General features: G+C 35.5%; 1 protein-coding gene across 4 annotated transcripts in view; it reads left to right on the top strand.

Moving 5' to 3' along the window:
* SGCZ (sarcoglycan zeta) overlaps positions 1-19239 on the top strand; it is a 1168508-nt gene that overhangs the window by 563757 nt on the left and 585512 nt on the right. The gene's annotated exons all lie outside the window — the stretch shown is intronic.

Below are 19239 nucleotides of genomic sequence, written 5' to 3'. Positions count from 1 at the left end.
AGCTGAAGCGCAGAGGAACTATTACATATGTAAATCCAGAGACACTAAAGAAGAGGAAAATGAATGCACAGTGGGCCTCTTTTCTCAGCCCAAGCCTCAGCACACCAAGGAAGCTTGAGAGCTAGAAACTTGGCTATGTAGACACATCCAGGCTGACCTATTCTTTCTAACAGTGATAGTTGTTCTTGGCTTCAACCCGTGTACTCACTAGTTCTGTAGGGCAGGAGAGTAAGACCATAGCTGTGCAGCCAGATTGCTTGGGTTTGAAATGAATGTGAGCTTTGACATTTATTATCAATGCAAACTTGGACAAGTAATTAAACACCTTTAGGTCTCAGTTTCATCATCTGTAAAATGAGGAACAAGGATCACACCTATGTCATGGGTTGTCTTGAAAATAAATGAGTCAAAATATGCAAATGGCTTAGGGCTTGGACCATTCAGAGGGGTATTTCTGTGGTTGGTGTTCTTAATATTATGCATTGTGCCCCAATTTAAATGTACTAATTGTATGATTTTCCTTGGGTGTGAGAACATTTTGTAGATTAGATCTGCCGATATCCCATTAGTTTCAAATTAATCTAATCATTGCTATTATCATTAGGAAGTCTTAGTATAATAACAGATTGAACAACAGATGAAAATATTTTAACTTTGTCCTTACAAACATAATTATTAACTTTTCCAGGCACCTCGAAAGGTACCAATTTGAGAGACTAATGATAAACTGATAGCAATAATATGCAATTCAGAAAAGACATTATTAGATATAAATTGAAGTACAGACAGATAATTTTGCTCTGATTTGGGGGGAATGATAAATAGTTGTTTATGCTACAAATTAATGTGTTCATATCACCAACTGTAGTGGGTCTACTATCGCTACAATATAAAACTTCATATCATCATCGTATTTGGAAATATGATCTTTTATTTCCCTAATTTTAAAACCCGGAATGCAGGCTGGAAGAAATCTTAAAGACACAGGAATGAACACTTTGTGATTAATAAAACTGTCAAAAACAAACAATTTTTAAAATTCCTGCTTGAGGTGAATTTAAGGATATATTTGATTTTTTGACAAATCATTATAGCTAAAAAAGATGAAAACTTAATTAGTGCTTCCAAAATATCACACTCTACTTGCATATGCTATTTAATAAGTAACTAGAGGAAGAATCTGTAACAAGACATGGACTTTGTATTTAGTGTTAGTTTAGTTTCTATGTGAACTAAAATGGAACTATGAAAATGGAATCCAGCAATCCCATTTCTGGGTATATATCTAAAGGAAGTAAAGTCAGGATCCCGATGATATATCTGCACTCCCATTTCAACATTGTTTACAATAGACAAGATATGGAAACATACTAAAAGTCTATTGAACGAATTTGTGTGTGTGTACACAAAATGGAATATTATTCAGCCATAAGACAGAAGCAAGTGCTGCCATTTGTGATAACATGTATGAATCTGGAGGTCATTCTGCTAAGTGAAATAATTCAGATACAAGAAGACAAATACTGGTTGATCTTACTTATATATGGAATCTATATTGTTATATTCATAGAAATAGAGAATAGAAGGGTGGTTACCTGTGGATGGAGAGGCAGGGAAAATGGGTAGATACTGGTCAAAAGATACAACATTTTAGTTATTCAAGATTGGTAAGTAATGGAGCTCTAGATATTTGTTTATTTATTTACTTATTTAGAGACAGGGTCTTGCTCTGTTGTCCAGACTGGAGTGCAGTGGCATGTCTTGGCTCACTGCGACCTAGGTCTCCTGGATTCAAGCGATCCTCTATCCTCCTGCCTCTCACCTCCTGAGTAGCTGGGATTACAAGTGCAAGCTACTATGCCCAGCTATATGTATATATTGTGTGTGTGTGTGTGTGTGTGTGTTTGTAGAGATGAGGTTTTACCATGTTGCTCAGGCTGGTGTTGAACTCCTGAGCTCAAGCAATTCACCTGCCTAAGCCTCCCAAAATGCTGGGATTACAGGTGTGAGCCACTGCACCTGGCCAGTTGTGAACCTCTAGTGTACAACATTGTAACTCTCGTTAACAATACTTTATTGTATACTTGAAATTTTCTACGAAAGTAGAACTTACGTGTTCTCACCACAAACACACACGCACACACACACACAAGAAAATAACTGAGGTGATTGATGTGTTAATTAGCTTTATTGTAGTGATTTATTTCATCACATATGAGGATATCAGATCCTCAACCTGTATACCTTAAATCTATATGTTTAATTGTCAAATATTTTTCTTTAAATAAAATAAAGACATAATGCAATAGTAATAATCCTGCACGATGTTGGCATTTTCGCTCATCCCCTCACAAAAATTCTTCTAGGTTAACCTTTCTGCTGTTCTGTGACAGTATAGTATCTTCATATTTCCCCATAACTTCAGCCTAGGGTCACGTCAAAATTTATTGCTTTTGGACAAAGGTAATTATTTATAAGACACATAAAGGAAAGCGTAGTTAAAACGTACATTTTAAAGTAAGTTATGAAGTTCAAAACAGAGCAAAGAGCGATTTCCTGATTATAAATCCTAGTGGAATTTCAGGTTTTAAATTTCATTTAGAAAGGCATCAGCCCAATTTATCATGCTGTTGTTTCTTTTGCTAACCTCAGAGGTTAGAAACGACCTTAGGTCTTATTTTTTTAAGCAATCAAACGAAGTAGAGTATAAAGTCACGGGTAGGATTAGACTGAGAAAACCGTGTATTCAAGTGTGGGATATAACCACCACAGAGATTTCTGCCTATGAGCATGGACTGAATTTATTTAAAAATCAATCCGGACTGGGGGCGGTGGCTCACGCCCCTAGTCCCAGCACTTTGGGAGGCCGAGGTGGGCCTGAGATCAGGAGTTGGAGACTAGTCTGGCCAACATGGTGAATCTCCCGTCTCTACTAAAAATACCACAATTGGCTGGGTGTGGTGGCGGGGGTGCCTGTAGTCCCAGCTACTTGGGAGGCTGAGGCAGAAGAATCACTTGAACCTGGGAGGCGGAGGTTGTAGTGCGCTGAGATCCTGCCAGTGCACTCCAGCCTGGGCGATAGAGTGAGACTCCATCTCAAATAAATAGATAAATAATCCAGGTTGCTTGGTGAATCACGGTTGAAATTTTTCTTGAAGTATTTTTAAACTCTAGGTATCTTTAAGAGACCTAAGATCCTCGTATATAGGGGTACTATTTATTTTAACAATAATCTTCTAATTATTTTTCATTATCTCTTTTTTATGTTTATATCCTGTCTCAACCACTGTCCCTTTGATTACACAGACCATGTTTTATTCATTCTAAAATGGCAACACAATGCCCTAAGCATTGTGAAAATCAACAGAAATGGAATCATGACCGTAATTCAAAATATCGCGATTTTACTATTCTGGAGTCATTAGATTTTTAAGTATCTTTGTGATATGAACAGCACATAAATCCACCTCATTTGGCTTCAGAAAGAGAGTGTTATATTTTTGTTAGAGTTTGGTGCTTCATAAAGTAAAATAAGAGTATTTTATCACTATATTTTTAAAGGCCAACAGTTTAAATGCATTTCTCTGGAAGTTCATTTGTTGTGGTGCAACGAGCTTTCATGACAACATGAGTCCAGGATTCAGTGATTGCTGTGATCTCCCATATTTCGTGCACTGGATTTTTCCAGTCCTGCATTACGAGATGAAGCTTTGAAAAGTGTGTCATGCACTGGGGCCTATTATGGGGAGGGGGGAGGGGAGAGGGATTGCGTTGGGAGTTATACCTGATGTAAATGACGAGATGATGGGTGCTGACGAGATGATGGGTGCAGTACATCAACATGGCACAAGTATATATATGTAACAAACCTGCACGTTGTGCACATGTACCCTAGAACTTAAAGTATAATCATTAAAAAAAATAAAAAATAAAAATAAAGTGTGTCATGAAAAACTCTGTATGAGTTCAATTTATTCATCCACTTCTCCAGGAGCTAAATAACTTTTCTAAGTTAGTGTAGTGGGTTTCTTCATCAGTTATACATGCCAGAATAATTCTGAGAACTTAGTTTAGGCATTGATACCCTCTCCAAATGTTTTACATTACTCTCAGTTCTTCCTCCTTTTCAAAGAATGGCTTCAGAATATTTATTGGAAACTTTCAAGTTTGTATTTATATCATACCTGCTTCAAGCACTTTGAATATTGAAGATAATACTATAACATTGACATATATATATATGTCTCTGTGTCTCTATGATCGTTGCTACATATAAACTGATCATTGCTACTCTTATTAGGGATTCTTACTACTATATAAATATATATATTTGTGTGCATATATATGTGTGTGTTTGTATATAAACACACATATATACAAACATATTTCTAGGGTTCATTCTTATAGAATATTTTAGTACCTAATGAATGCTAAAATAGTTCTTTTTTTGAAATAAGGCTGAAGAGTTACTACCTCACTCCCCCAAACATGTAGATATCAACAGTGATTCCAGAATTTATTTCTCTCAAACAGCGTAAAATAATAATTAAATGTGCCCTAGTTTTGTTGTCGTGTTTCTCAGAAACTTACACTGTAATTCAATTCTTTTTTTTTGAAAAGTCTACCAGGAAGATATGTCCTTGTCTCTCTCTTAAGGTATCGAGAAAATAACTTATGCTCTCCTTCTCAATTCCAAAGACTGATAAATATGTTTTGGTTTGTCTACAGAAAAAAGTCAGGCAAATAGTTGTGCTGATAAGATATAATTGACATATTATTTCTGATTTGCTTTCATAGCCTTCAACCTGCTGTTTGTTAAGCAAACAAAAGATTCTTAGGTTGAAAGGACACTAATGTTTTTGTGATTCACTGCATCTGGTCACCAATTGCCATCAAAAAATAAAGAATATTAATTCACTTACAGGACAGATTTTTAAAGACCTTTCTTGTGAGTTTCATCATCCTGCAAGCCTCTGATTGTGAGTAATTGATGAAACAGCAATGTGAAAATTACCAACAACAGAAAAGGCGTTTATTACTGTACACACTGCCAGCATTCCTTTTGTGCCCTACAGACATTTCAGTAATAGGATGCTTCATGTGATTTGGATGCAGCCATAGTATTTGTTAGGACATTTGAAAGGCAAGTGGATGCTTGGCAAAAACATCAGAAGCTGCGTGGTTATAAGATATTCAGAGATAAGACTTAAAATCTGAGAAGGGCATATGTTTGCTCAGTTGCCAGAATCAGTTTCTTGTTCAAGCTTAGGTACCAGAGCCTAATTCTGCAAGGCTTACATGCTGCCCGAGATATCGGATGACATTCCTTTCTTCCTTAAAGCCCTTCATTAGGATTACTTGCGTTTTTGAAGTTTAAATTCACTAAAAATGAAAGTGAAAACATAACTTTTGCAATGCAAATGATCAACACTTAATAGTCATTTTTGAATTTCTTCTATTTAATTTCAGAATGACAGTATGACTTTTGTCACCCTTAATTTACAGTTAGTAAAGATTTCTACACAGACATTAGAACAATAGAAGAAGAAAATATATCTGCATCTTCTCTTTTTGGGTTGGTTGCATTAAATTCTATAAAGATGATGAATAGGGTATGAAAAGCTCCAAGATGCTTTTAGCAAAGCCACAAGGAAAGTATTACTTTTTAAAATATAGTAATGCAAATACCTAATGTCTATTGAACACTTGTTTTGTGGCAGATGTAGTGATAAGAGCTTTAATGCCATTTATTCCCCCTCCTAAATATGTAAATGATATTTCACAAATAGCTTGACTAGAATCACTTAGTGCTGGCGTTAGGAACTAAAATAAGGTGACCTGGTGTCAAAGCCAGCTCTCCTAACCACAATCCATATGTCATAGAGCTTTGGAACAACATGAGATCTTTGGAAGCAGACGCTATTTTCTTTGAACATGTTTCTCAGAGAAAAACCATTCACTATAGTAATGTTCATAGAATTCAAATTAGGAAAGTAATGTCAACAGCTGATATTAGATTTTTAAAGTCAGGTAATCATTATAACATACACTAACTGAAACACATAAAAGAAGAAAATGTACTGAAATATGTCATTTTAAGTTATTAGTCCCACTAGTTGGTCACATCCTGCTTTTAATAAGAAGAATCTGTGTTGCTGAGCTGTGCTTGAGCTCTTGTCCTCTTTAAACTGTGGATGTTGTGTTTTTTTCTCTGCTGAAATCTTGATTCCCTAGTTAAAATATCACGCTTTTCTACTCCTATATACTCTGCTAAACAGCAGTTAAATTCATGCAATTGAATTAAACAAATATTGGTATTTCTTTCATTTTTTAACACACACTTCTAAGCACAAGATGAGTAAAATATGGTACCTCATTTCAAGTAATCTAACATAATTATAGTTAGGGATTCCCCTTCCACCTGCTTCAGCAAACTGCATTTGTGATTGACTCAGTTCAGCAGGCTTGTTTTGTACATTCGCATCTTCAGTCATTGAGTCAGCCTTTTGTGCGCTCAACGCAGTGGAAAAATGTTTTAATTCTAAGTTCAAATAGTATTTGAAAGATGAGTGTTTTATGCTATAAAGAATAATGACTTTAGACTTTCAGAATTTGGGAAGCTAACTTGGAACCATTTAGTCCCCATTTCCCATTGTACATCTAAGTATGAAAATACAGCACTTAGCTCTTCAGATAGCTTTAACATAGTTGGAGTGAATTTTGATTATGTTAAAATTTTCTTGCTGTGTCTGACACAGTAGAATAGGGAAGACAGTATTTTTGCAACTAAGAGTCTAAGCCACTGGTTCTCTAACTTTTTCCCTCTTTCTCTCCTCTCATTGAAAGTTCCTTTTATCCTTCAAGTTAAGGATGGGGATAGAATGGGTCTAAGTGCTGCTGATGATATGTGACTAGATTAAAGGAGAACATAAAATTGAGTCCATGAATATTTACCAAGTATTTACTTTCATTTAGACATTTTTCTAGATTCTAAGTGGGATAAGAATTACCAAAGATACTATTTGAACATCAAGGAACATATCGTTTAATCAGTTGAAGGATATAAGCCTGTGAAAAAATAAAAGTAGCCCGTTTTAATGAGCAAACACAATGTTCCAGATGCTGGTCTAAATGCTATATAAGTAGCATTCCATTGAATTATTACCACAACTAGATAAAAGAGTTATTACCCTTATTTCCATTTACAGATAGGAGACATGCACAGAGAGGTTAGACTACTCACCTAAAGATCACAGCCAGTAAACTGTGGTGCTTAAATTATAATAGAAATTGATACTGGAAGAGATACCACCTGTACATAATTAGTTGCATACAGCTGCAGACAAAATACACCAGTGTGTAGTTTCCAGATAACATCTACAGATGGCGTACATTTGTAGAAATCCAGGGTGGAATAAGAAAAGAAGAAAAATATGCAAAAAGGGCATTTATTATGGTATGCTAATAATGTGCCAGGCTTTTGTGTGAAACTAATACATTTTCAAAATGATACCATGGGGTAAGTATAACTGTCCCTATTTAAGAATTCTTATGAAGGAAACTCCATTAGTTTTTTCTATTGTTCCTTCAAGAATTTGTTTTAAATTTTTGGTTTAAAAGACACCAGTCTTATAGTTCTATATGTCAGAATTCCGAGGCTAAACTCAAGCTGTTGGCAGAAGTGCATTTCTTCCTGGACATCCCAGGGGAGGATCTGTTTCCTTGTTCATTTGTGTTTCTGGCACAATCTAGTTCCTTGAGATTATAAGACTGAGATTCCTGTTTTCTTGCTGGCTGTCAGCTGAAACCCATTTCTATCTTCTAGAGACTGTCACATCCCTTGGCTCATGACTCTTTCCTCCACCTTCAGATTCTGAAAAAGCAAGTCAAATTCTTCTCCTGTTGCATCTCTCAGTCTCACTCTTCTACCTTGTCTTCCACTTTCAAGGACGCTTGTGATGACCTTGGGCCCGTGCATGTGAATAATGCAGGATAATCTCCCCATCTCAAATTCATCTAATTAGAAACCATGATTTCACTATCGACCTTACTTTTCTTTTGTCCTCTCATATAAATTCAAGGCTTCCAGGGATCAGTACATAGACTTCTTTGGAGGACCATTATTATGCCTAACACAGGGACCCAATCAGGTTAAACAACCTAGTGAAGGTATGACATGTATGAGTGATAAAACTCTGTTGAAACTCTACTCCAGAGCTCATATTCTTTCCATTACGTTATTGCTAACTGGATAAGATTGCACTGAGTAACACAAATGAGGAAGAGATTAATATTTATTAGGTGCCTTATAAGGGTGCTTTATCTCCCTTTTTCCTGATAGCCTTAATGTGGAAAACATAATATTGCCCATGTCACATGAGGAAACAAATTCAGGTAATTTAACTTTCTTGAAATCACAGAAACAGACAAATCAAAAATTGGAAATAACATCTGTCTGAATCCAAAGTCTGTCAACCTCAGAATTTCAACTGGGTCTTGAAGTATAGGTAGAATATAGATGAGCAAAGAGACTATAATAGATCAACAATAACGCCTGGAGAAAATGGGAACAGAAAAAGTGAGAAGGGGAAGGAGTAGTATGACAGTGACTGGATTTTGAATTTCTTTTTTCTTTTTGCAAACGGAGTCTTGCTCTGTCGCCCGGGCTGGAGTGCAGTGGCCGGATCTCAGCTCACTGCAAGCTCCGCCTCCCGGGTTTACGCCATTCTCCTGCCTCAGCCTCCCAAGTAGCTGGGACTGCAGGAGCCCGACACCTCGCCTGGCTAGTTTTTTTGTATTTTTTAGTAGAGACGGGGTTTCATCGTGTTGGCCAGGATGGTCTCGATCTCCTGACCTCGTGATTCGCCCGTCTCGGCCTCCCAAAGTGCTGGATTACAGGCTTGAGCCACCGCGCCCAGCCTGGATTTTGAATTTCTTGAGTACAACTTTGAGGCTACTTAAGCTGGTTTCTAAGATATATAAAAGGATTTTTATCCTACTTATTTACTTAGCTGGTTAATTTTAGCAAATATTTTGGTATAATAATATGTCCAGTGATTTCAGTAAATGAATAATAAGCTCATCATTTGAAAATGCTTGTGTGTTTAAAATTTAATACATTTAATATATTTAATTTTTTAAGCAATTATCAACATACCCTATTGTCTCTGAGGCAAGCCAAAGATAAATTATTTTTCCTGGTATCTTTTTTTTTTTTCTTTTAACATTGGAGATCACATTTCATAGACTTCCTAATAGTCACCATGATGGGTTAAACATTTTGTGAATTAGGATTTTTAAATTTTCTTCTCCCATTCGTTGTTCATGTGTCACTCTACCCTCCCTTTTGATCCAAAGGCCCAGGAGAGATCCCAAGAGGTGAAATGGCTGGGTTGTCATTTCTGAGTTCTGAATTCCAACCATCCTTAGCCAGAAATTCCCAAGTGCCACTGATTTCTGTTGAATCATGGTTTGTTAACCTCCTAAGAAGTCAGGCATGACCAATTGTTGACACCCTAACTTAAAATGTATGTTCACGCCTCAATGTTTGATTGGTGTTGTATTTGGAAAGAGGATTTCTAAATTGTAGATATTGTACTGACTGAATCCAAAGAAATATGTTTACCTTAAGGTACATTTTAATTGTAAGAGGAAAGTCATGATAAAAACACACAACTCTTTAATCTTAGCAACATTTTTTTCATATTTGCTAGGCCATTCAATTGTTGTGCAAATGCATTTATATATTTATAGTTGAAATTATGACAGATGGAAACATGCATTCTTATTCATCTCTTAGTATTCTATTTTAAGTTAATCTAGTTGTTTTCACATAGCAATTTTATACACCATTTTAATGAGTATATTATTGTCCATCGGGGGGCACAAACTACCTAAATGGTAAAATGCACCTTCTATTTTTTTAGCGTATGTATGATGTTTCCATAAATGCATTTCTAGAGAGAGAGTTTTCGGTAAAAGAACAGGCAATCTAGAAAAATTAATTTTGGACAGAGGGATTCTGGGAAGTACCCTCTAAATGTAGCTGCTGTCACAATAGTATTTATTAATAATCAGGAATTTTCTTCATTGTTTTCGTGCACATACTTGCTATCCTGAGTACATTCTTCAGATTTGATCCTAAACAAAATTTTGAAAAGTAAGTCAGGTAAGAAGCCTATATAAAAGTTTAATTTCCAGTTAGAACAAAGCAAAATAAACAAAACTCATCTCTCTTAAATATGGACTTCTCGCTTCTTCATGTTTACTATATGGCCTCTCCTGTTTCTTCTTTACTTTGAGAATGCCAAGCTCACCCTGTAAGGCCTTTCTACTTATTCTTTCTTCTGCCTGGAATATTATTTCACTGGTCTCTCTTCTCTGAGAGCTAAACTCAAGTGGTTATTTCCTCAGAGGCCTTTCCTGAAGCCTCTATTAAATGACCTTACTGCAGCTATTTTTCTTTTTTTTTTTTTTTTTTTTTGAGATGGAGATTTTGCTCTGTTGCCCAGACTGGAGTGCAATGGCTGAATGTTGGCTCAATGCAACCTCCGCCTCCTGGGTTCAAGCAATTCTCCTGCCTCACCTTCCCAAGTAGTTGGGATTACAGGCGCCTGCCACCACGCCTGGTTAATTTGAGTATTTTTAATAGAGATGAAGTTTCACCATATTGCCCAGGCCAGTCTCAAACTCTTGACCTCAGGCGATCCACCCACCTCGGCCTCCCAAAGTGCTAAGATTACGAGCATGAGCCACTGTGCCCAGCCTTACTGCAGCTATTTTTCTATGACAGTAACCCTTCAACTTTTTTATTTTCTTCAAACACTAAACAGTGTCTAAAACGGCCTTCAAAAACGTTAGGTCTCGGCTGCCAGAATATAAGTACATGCAATATTGTATTCTAGCAATACAGTGCATATTATTGTTTTCCTTGTTGTCTCGTGGTTCTGGAGGTTAGAGGTCTGATTTCAAGGCACCAGCAAGGTTGGTTCCTGTTGAAGACTGCAAGGAAGAGCTGTTTCAGACTTCTAGCTCCTGGTAGCCTCAGGTGTTCCTCGCCTTGTACATGGCATTCTCCCTAATCTCTGCCTTCAAGTTCACATGCCATTCTTGCTGTGTGCAATTTCCCCTTTTTAGAAATACGTCAGTCATGCTAGGTTAGGGCTAAAGTGTGTGACCTGTAATAGGTCCTCTTGTATGATCTCATCCTAACTTGAAAGAGTACACATGCAGGTATCCTATTTCCAACATGTACATTGTTGGGAGACAGTTTAATCAATATCACCACAAATGCTTCATGAATTTCCTGTGACCTATAGCAGGAGCAGAGAGCAATTGGTTGATTCAACCAACAGCCATAGATAAAGGGGGTTTTTCCAAGACAACCGTTTAGAATATTGAGCTATTTTAAGTGAAAATAGAACATTTTGGAATGGGTTCTCAAGGTAGGTTTTGTTATTATGCATATTCGGCTACCAAAATTATTATGACTTATATGATATGTAATTGTTCTGTTCCTTGTTTTATTATTAACAAATACTTTAAAGATGGTGTTGTTGTATCATACTCTGTAAAAGTTTTAAGAAAGGGATAGAATTGTAAAAGAAATCAGTATTTTTTTTATCAATTTTTATAGTTCTAATTGATACAAAATAATTGTACTCACTTATGGGGTATAGTGTGATGTTGCAACGCATATGTTCATTGTATGATGATCAAATCAGGTTAATTATCATATTCAGCACTTTAAGCATTTGTCATCTCTGGCGGTGATAACATTCAAAATCTATCTTGAAATATACACTACATTGTTACATGCTGTAGTCGCCCTAACCTGTAATAGAATAGCAATACTAATATTTACAGAGGTTTGGAAACTAAATGTAACTAAACTTTAAACTTGATTTAAATTCTAACAGAAAAGTAACTCAGTGAGTATTTAAGAAAATATACAATTTTATCATCATACAATAAAGATTGAGCTCGTAATTTTTTTCACATTGGGGACTTTACAGTGAGTAACTTTCACTTAGTAAATATCTGAAACCCCAAGAGAGCCATAGAGACATTTTTTGTCTCTTTTTCCTTCCTGTCTCCCTTCCCTCCTTCCTTTCCTCATTTTTTCTTTCTTTCTTCTTTTCTCTTTTTATTCCTTCCCTCCTTCAATTCATATTTATTAAGCATCTAGTATCTGCTAGATACTCTTATAGATTCTGAGGACAGAAATCCTTGCTCTTGTGGAAACTGCCTTCTAGTGAGCTAAACAAATAACAAATACACAAATAGGTAAAATTATTAGTACATTAATAATACCTGCTGGGAAGAAAAGTAAAGCAGGAGAGTGGTATAGGAAGACTTCGGGCGAAAGGATAACAAATTAAATGGGACAGAGGGCAGGACTCAAGAGATTAAGTAAGATTAAGAAGTGGGTGAACTGAAGTGTGAGGATGTGTAGGGAAAAATATTACAGGTCAAAGGATTAGTGACTGCAAAGATTTGGAGGGTGGGCATCTTATCCTGTTGTAGGAATAGCAAGTGCCTGAAGCTTAGAATGATGAGAAAAATAGGAAAGCACAGAGTGGAGTGATCAGATCTGAATTTACAGGACCACTCTGTTTACTCTGCTGAAAAAAGATGAAAGGGCATGAGGTCAATTACAGCAGACTAGTTAGGAAAACACTGCAATTATCCAGGTGAAGGAATAACCTAGTAAGGTAAGAAATAGACGCTTTCTGAATATTTGAATGATAGAGCTGAAAATACATTAACGAGTTTTGTGTGAGGCATAACAAAGAGGAGCAAGGATGACTCCAGGGTTTGGGGCTTGAAGAATTGGAAGAATGAAGTTATCATCTCAGGAGCGTGCGGCAAGAGCACCTCTGAGCGGTTCCTTTTGGACACGTGAAGATGGACATGGCGTAATGTCGTGTCCATCATTTATAACTGCATTTTTCAATTGCCAAATGTATCATCAGTAGTTGACTTTTTAAAAAATTAGATTATAAATTATTCAGGGACATTGACTTTGTGTTTTCACCTATGATTCAAATTCATTAGAAAGTAAGGAGTAAATAATTCTACAGTTGAAATCCAAAGCCTGATTCTTATTAGGATAAGAATATTTTACGTATTATTTTAGGATTTTATGGCTAAGTTTTTAAAATTAATTTTGACTTAGATTTTTATTATTTCAGTAACATACAAGTATACCTAAAGCAAACTATATTCTGAATATTTGTGTTTGTAAGATACATTGATAGATTATAATATTCATGAACGCAGTGTGTGTTGACAACAGGAAGACATGTTTTGGAACCAGTCTTTACCTTTCTGGTTTTGTTTTCACTATCTTATTAAATAGTTAGAAGTAATGCTAATATTAATTGGCAACTGTTCAGAATGTAAATTCAGAAAATTCCCAAGAAGAAGAATAAACGTACACTTTTCCTGAGCGTATTTGAATAATTAAATGATTTTTCTTTGCTATTAAAATTATAGCTTCATGATCAATGATTATTAAGTATTCACTATAATATCAACTTTATTTTACAAAATAGTAAAACAAAATCAAAATATATCCCCCTTTTAATATTATGCATATTGATGCATATATAGTTATGCTAAATTTGTAATATTTAATGTTTTCTCTGGAAAACTTAATCATGAGCTCCCCTTTTCTCACTGTCAGTGCACAAGTGCAGGCCCCCATCTTGCCTTCCTGTTCATGAGGGAAGCCAGGAGAGTACAGATTTCTGGAGGTACAGGGAAAAATCTATCTGTCTCTTCACTCAAGTAAGAAAATTAGACTGTGGAGGAAGACTGAACACAAAAGGAAGATCAAAATCCCTTTAAATTTTAAAGATATGTAAACATTTATAAACCTCATTAGTTTAAAAATTATTGAAAATAAATGAGTGACACACAATAGTTTCCTGAATAACAGCCCCACTACATAAATTTTTTTTAGGTTTTGAACATCTAAAATAAATTTTATATATAGACATATAATAGAGTTCATGTGTTTTCTTCAATTGATTTAGTTCATTTTTACTTTGTTTCTAGTATTTTAATTTGTAAAGTATGTGTTTAGTATTTAATACTTATTTGGAGAGTCACTTTATCAAAACATACATGTAAGTCATATTTATTTGCTGGTTTTGGTACCATTTATAGGCTTAGTGTACAGAATTTCCATTTTAGAAAAAATGTAGTTTTCTATATTCCTCATAAACCCCAAACTTTCATTTGAAGATGTTAGCAAACCAGAAATCCCAGTGGAGAAAGAAAAACAGAAAGAGAGAAAGGAAGAAAAGAAGGGAGAAAAAGAAAGGAAAGAAGAGGAGAGGAGAGGAAAGCGAGAGGAGAGAGGAGAAGAGAAGGGAAGGGAAGGGAAGGGAAGGGGAATAGAAAGGAAGGAAAAGAAAGAAATAAGAAAGAAAGGAAAGACAGAAAGAAAGACAAAGAGAGAAGGAAAGGAAGGAAAAGAAAAGAGAAAGGAAGGAGAGGAGGAAAGAGAAAGAGAAAAAGAGAGAAGAAAAAGTGAAAAGAAAAGAAGGAAGGAAAGAAGGAAGGGAGGGAGGGGGGAAGGAGGGAGGCAGGCAGGCAGGCAGGCAGCCTGGCTGGCTGGAAGGCTCTAATCTTGCTGTTTCACATTTATCAGAATGGCTAAAACGATAAGCACATATAATTCTGGTGAGGATGTGGAGACACTTTATCTCTCATGCTTTGCTGGTTAGTATGTAAAATGGCATAGTCACTTTGGATAAACAGTTTGGTAGTTCCTTAAAAAATAAATTGCACTCCTGGGAATTTTCCTGGAGAAATAGAAACAGCACTCATACAAAATCTGTACACAAACGCCTAGAGCAGCTTTATCTGTAAGAGCCCAAAGTGGAAGCATCGCTGGCATGCTTCAAGGGGTGAGTAGTTCAAGACCCTATGCTACATCCAGATGATGGGTTGGTATTCACAATAAAAAGGAACAATACTTGAAATACTTTTGATGACTCTCCATAAAATTATGCTGAGTAAAAAAGGCAATCACAAAAGGTTGCATAGTGTATGATTCCAATTATGTAACACTCCTAAATGACAACATTCTAGAAAGGGAGGACAGATTATTGGTTGCTTAGTGTTAAGGATAGGAAGGGATTGGATGAGGCTATAAAAGGGTGACGTGAGAGATCCTTATTGTGATGGAAATATTCCTTATCTTGACTCTATTACTGTCAGTATCTTGGTTGTTTTATTGTATAATAGTTTTACAAGATGCTCCCATTGGGTGAAATTGGGTAAAGAATTAAAGGTGTCACTCTACATTATTTCTTACAACTACTGGTGAATTTCCAATTATCTCAAAATAGAAAGTTAAAAAACCCTTCATCTACACACTCAAAATTAACTTTCTAACCAAAGTTGAATTTTTCATAACATCTTTTAAAATAAACTATATTGGAAATATCATTCCCATAAAACAATTAGTTATTTGTCCCTCAAGTTATGCATGCAGAATTCTCAGACAAATAAATGATTACAGGAACAGAAATCAATGGCTGCATTTCTATTTCAATTAAATATTTTTATAGTTTATGTTGAACATACAAACACTTTCTACAAGTAGTTACATATTAAAGTCTTTAAAGCAGATTAGCGTTCAAAATTTGGTAAGGATGACAGTGGAAAAGCTAAGAAATTACTGGCTAACAGCAAGAATAACTTACAGTTCATAACCCGTGTAAATCATGTAATTTTCTTTCTCTGGAATATATAGTAAGTTTTCATTTGCTCATAAAATAAGCTTTGATTCTTTACTCACATTGTACAATATTTACACATTTTTGAAAGAACCCAGAATTGCTGTGGGGAAGAAAATGGAAGGTATTATGTAGTATTTCCTGAACTATACACCTAATGTCTAATATGGTTGTAGCATTAAAAGTGGGGCCAGGGCGGTGGATCACGCCTGCAGTCCCAGCACTTTGGGAGGCCGAGGAGGGCGGATCACAGGAGTTTGAAACCAGCCTGACCAACAGTGAAACCCCGTCTCTACTAAAAATACAAAAATTAGCCAGGCATAGTGGTGCGTGCCTGTAATCCCAGCTACTTGGGAGACTGAGGCAGGAGAATCACTTGAACTCAGGAGGCGATGGTTGCAGTGAGCCAAGATCACATGATTACACTTCAGCCTGGGCAAGAGAGTGAGACTCTGTCTCGAAAAAAAAGTAAAAAAAAAAAGTAATGATGGTAGCAGAAGCAGTGGTAGTAGCAGTAGTAAAGCTCGTATTTATTGAGTGCTTGCTACATATTGGCAATTTTCTAAGAGATTTAAATATTTTTACATGCTTAATTATCATAGCAACTACCATAAATAGGCATTATTATTATTTTTGTTATTATTTTCATGACCATCATCTTCCCCACTTTACAGATAGGTAAAATGAGGCACAGTGAGCAGCCTGGATGAAGTTGCTCAAGGTAGCATCAGAAATAAGTGACAGCACTGGAATTCCTCTCGAGGTGGGCTGGCTCCTAAACATTCCATGCAGTGGATTCCATTTTTTTTTTTTTTTTTATTTCTCTGTATAACTTGTCATATGGTACCCATTATTTTATTGAATTATTTATTTTAAAATAAATGTTATGGATTTTAGTAGTTTTCTATTCTACTACTCTGTGTGTGTGTGTGTGTGTATGCAAAAGTTATTGAATGTCAACTTCTATGACTCTTATTATTTTGGCAGGAACTTTTGTGAATATAATATGCTCCATCATGCATTGTCCTAAATGGCTCCACTGAAGAAATTCAATTGAGCAAACAAATGAAACCTTATAGTCATCTGCATTTTGGACAAAAACAGATCTTTTAATGGGTGAAATGCTTGTTCAATTATTACAGAGTAATAGAGCTTTCAAAAAAAGGATTATGATTCTATAAGAAGTTTGATTCTCTAAAAATCTAACATTTTTAAGATAGCTGAGGATTTTTTTTTAATATCAGTGCATTTTCATTTTGCTAACTTTGGATAGAGATTTTCTAGCATGTATTGCAAATTGTATTGTGTCTGAAAACTGTTTGGATTATGTCTGTGAAGGTGGGAGGGACATCACTTCAGGGACAGGAACAAGAAAATGAAGCTGCTAAGAATCAAAATAGCATGGTTGCTTATAGACATGGATTTCAGTAGAGTTTATGTCGAAGAATGGTGCCAGAGAAAGGTAAACATTAGTTGAAACATTTGGTACGCAGGTATTAAATGATTTTTTGTTGTTTGTTTCTTAAACAATTGTAATGCAGAGCTACTGAATAATAGTGAGACTTTCTGTGTATTTATAAAAATAGGCTAAGCTATCTTGCAGTAAGAGATATATACAAGAGATACTACAAAATATATGGGCTAAGCACGATATAGGATTAATTTATACTGATTGAAACTCTATGCAGTTCAAATGTCCCTTTCATTCATTTGGTAACTGGAATATCTGGAACATAAGACCTCTGTGTTTCTCATTGGTAGGAAGACAGGTTGCTGATGAAACAGATTGGCTTGTAACTGCCTCAAACGAGAATTGACACACGCCATGTCATGTCACATTGCTTTGGTCGGAAATAGTTATGTGGACCCAAACATACTGCAGAGGAAATTAAACAAACAGATCTGAGATACCAGTTACTGACCGTCTGTACCTCATGAGTTGAGAGAATAATATTTTAAAATTCTAATTCTAGATAAAAGACATAGAGGATTTTATGTTTTCTAATGCGTTTTTGCTGGCAATAAACTAGTCTTTCATAATTTATGATACTAACAATTGCATGTATCTGAAGTCATTTGAAAGTGTCTTCATGTGCATGATCCATATTCACAAAATTTTGGGATGATAGATAATTAAGATATTTTCCAATTTAAAATAATGGGAAATTAGGCATAGCTTAGTAGGGGATCAAATTAATGATACCCAATGGCCATCCAAATTCACTTAGACTTGTCTATTTCTATTGTAGACACCTCGTCTATATTTAAGCAGGGAACTTCTATGCATATAGCCACGGTGAATTTGTTGATATTTTGAAGATAATAAATAAATATACAAATCTCAACAAATTTTCCTTTCCTATTCAATTTTAGTGTTAATTAATATTATACCTAATTAATTTGCAACAAAGACAAAATGGTACACAATTTTGAACTTTTAATAGGTTATTTCCTATGTGGTAAACATATTTTAGCAGAGCCTTCATATGCTTATTGGGGTAAATTCTTGCTATCAGAATTCATTGAACAAATTGCAGCTCTGCATACATAGAATTTACTCATTACTCCCATAGCTCTAAATATTAGAAAAAATATATACCTACTTAACTGGGAAATACTTAATTGCTTATAGGCATCATTGTCTTCACATGAATTGTTCAAATATTATTATTATGAATATATATGCATTATTTCAGTGTTTTCTCCACTTTTTTTTTTTTTTTTTTCCCCGAGATGGAGTCTTGCTCTCTCGCCCAGGCTGGCATGCAGTGACATGATCTTGGCTCACCGCAACCTCCGCCTCCCGGGTTCAAGCAGTTCTCCTGCCTCAGCCTCCTGAGTAGCTGGAATTATAGACATGTGCCACCATGCCCAGCTAATTTTGTATTTTTAGTAGAGACAGGGTTTTCTCCACCTTTAACTCATGTATTTCTCACTACCATAATTTATCATGCATTAACTCATCTATCTCTCTCATTTAGGGATCAGAAAAGCATGTTTTGTTACTGTTTGCATGATAAAGATGGAGAAACTGAGCCACAGAGAATTTCAATGACTTCCCCAAGGTCACAGGAAACACAGGTGGTAGTAGGAGACCTGATTTTTGTTTTGTTTTGTTTTGTTTTAGTGTAAACTTTCCCATTCTTAGCACAAAGATACATTTTTTCCCCCCAGAACAATATGCTGACTCTCAATTTTCTGCAAATATATTTCAGAAACATTCAAAGATACTGTCCTTGAAATATTTTGGCTAGACATCTGTTACAGAGTAGAAAAGTAGGCATCTTTTATGGGGTAGAAACACAGTATTTGAAGTTCTACAGCAAGGATGGGCAAGATGAGAGGCTAAAGACATTTATGTAACTTTAAGGCTCAAGAAAAGAATAAGAAAATTAATACAAAATTTGTGCATAAAAATTGTCCATGTGCAATTCAAAAAGTTCTATTAATTGCTTTTTTTTTTTTTTTTTTTTTTTTTTTTTTTTTT

This window comes from Piliocolobus tephrosceles, chromosome 7 (assembly GCF_002776525.5).
Source record: "Piliocolobus tephrosceles isolate RC106 chromosome 7, ASM277652v3, whole genome shotgun sequence".
NCBI lineage: Eukaryota > Metazoa > Chordata > Mammalia > Primates > Cercopithecidae > Piliocolobus > Piliocolobus tephrosceles.
Note: the sequence above shows the minus strand (reverse complement) of the source record. Positions and strands in the feature narration are given on the sequence as shown.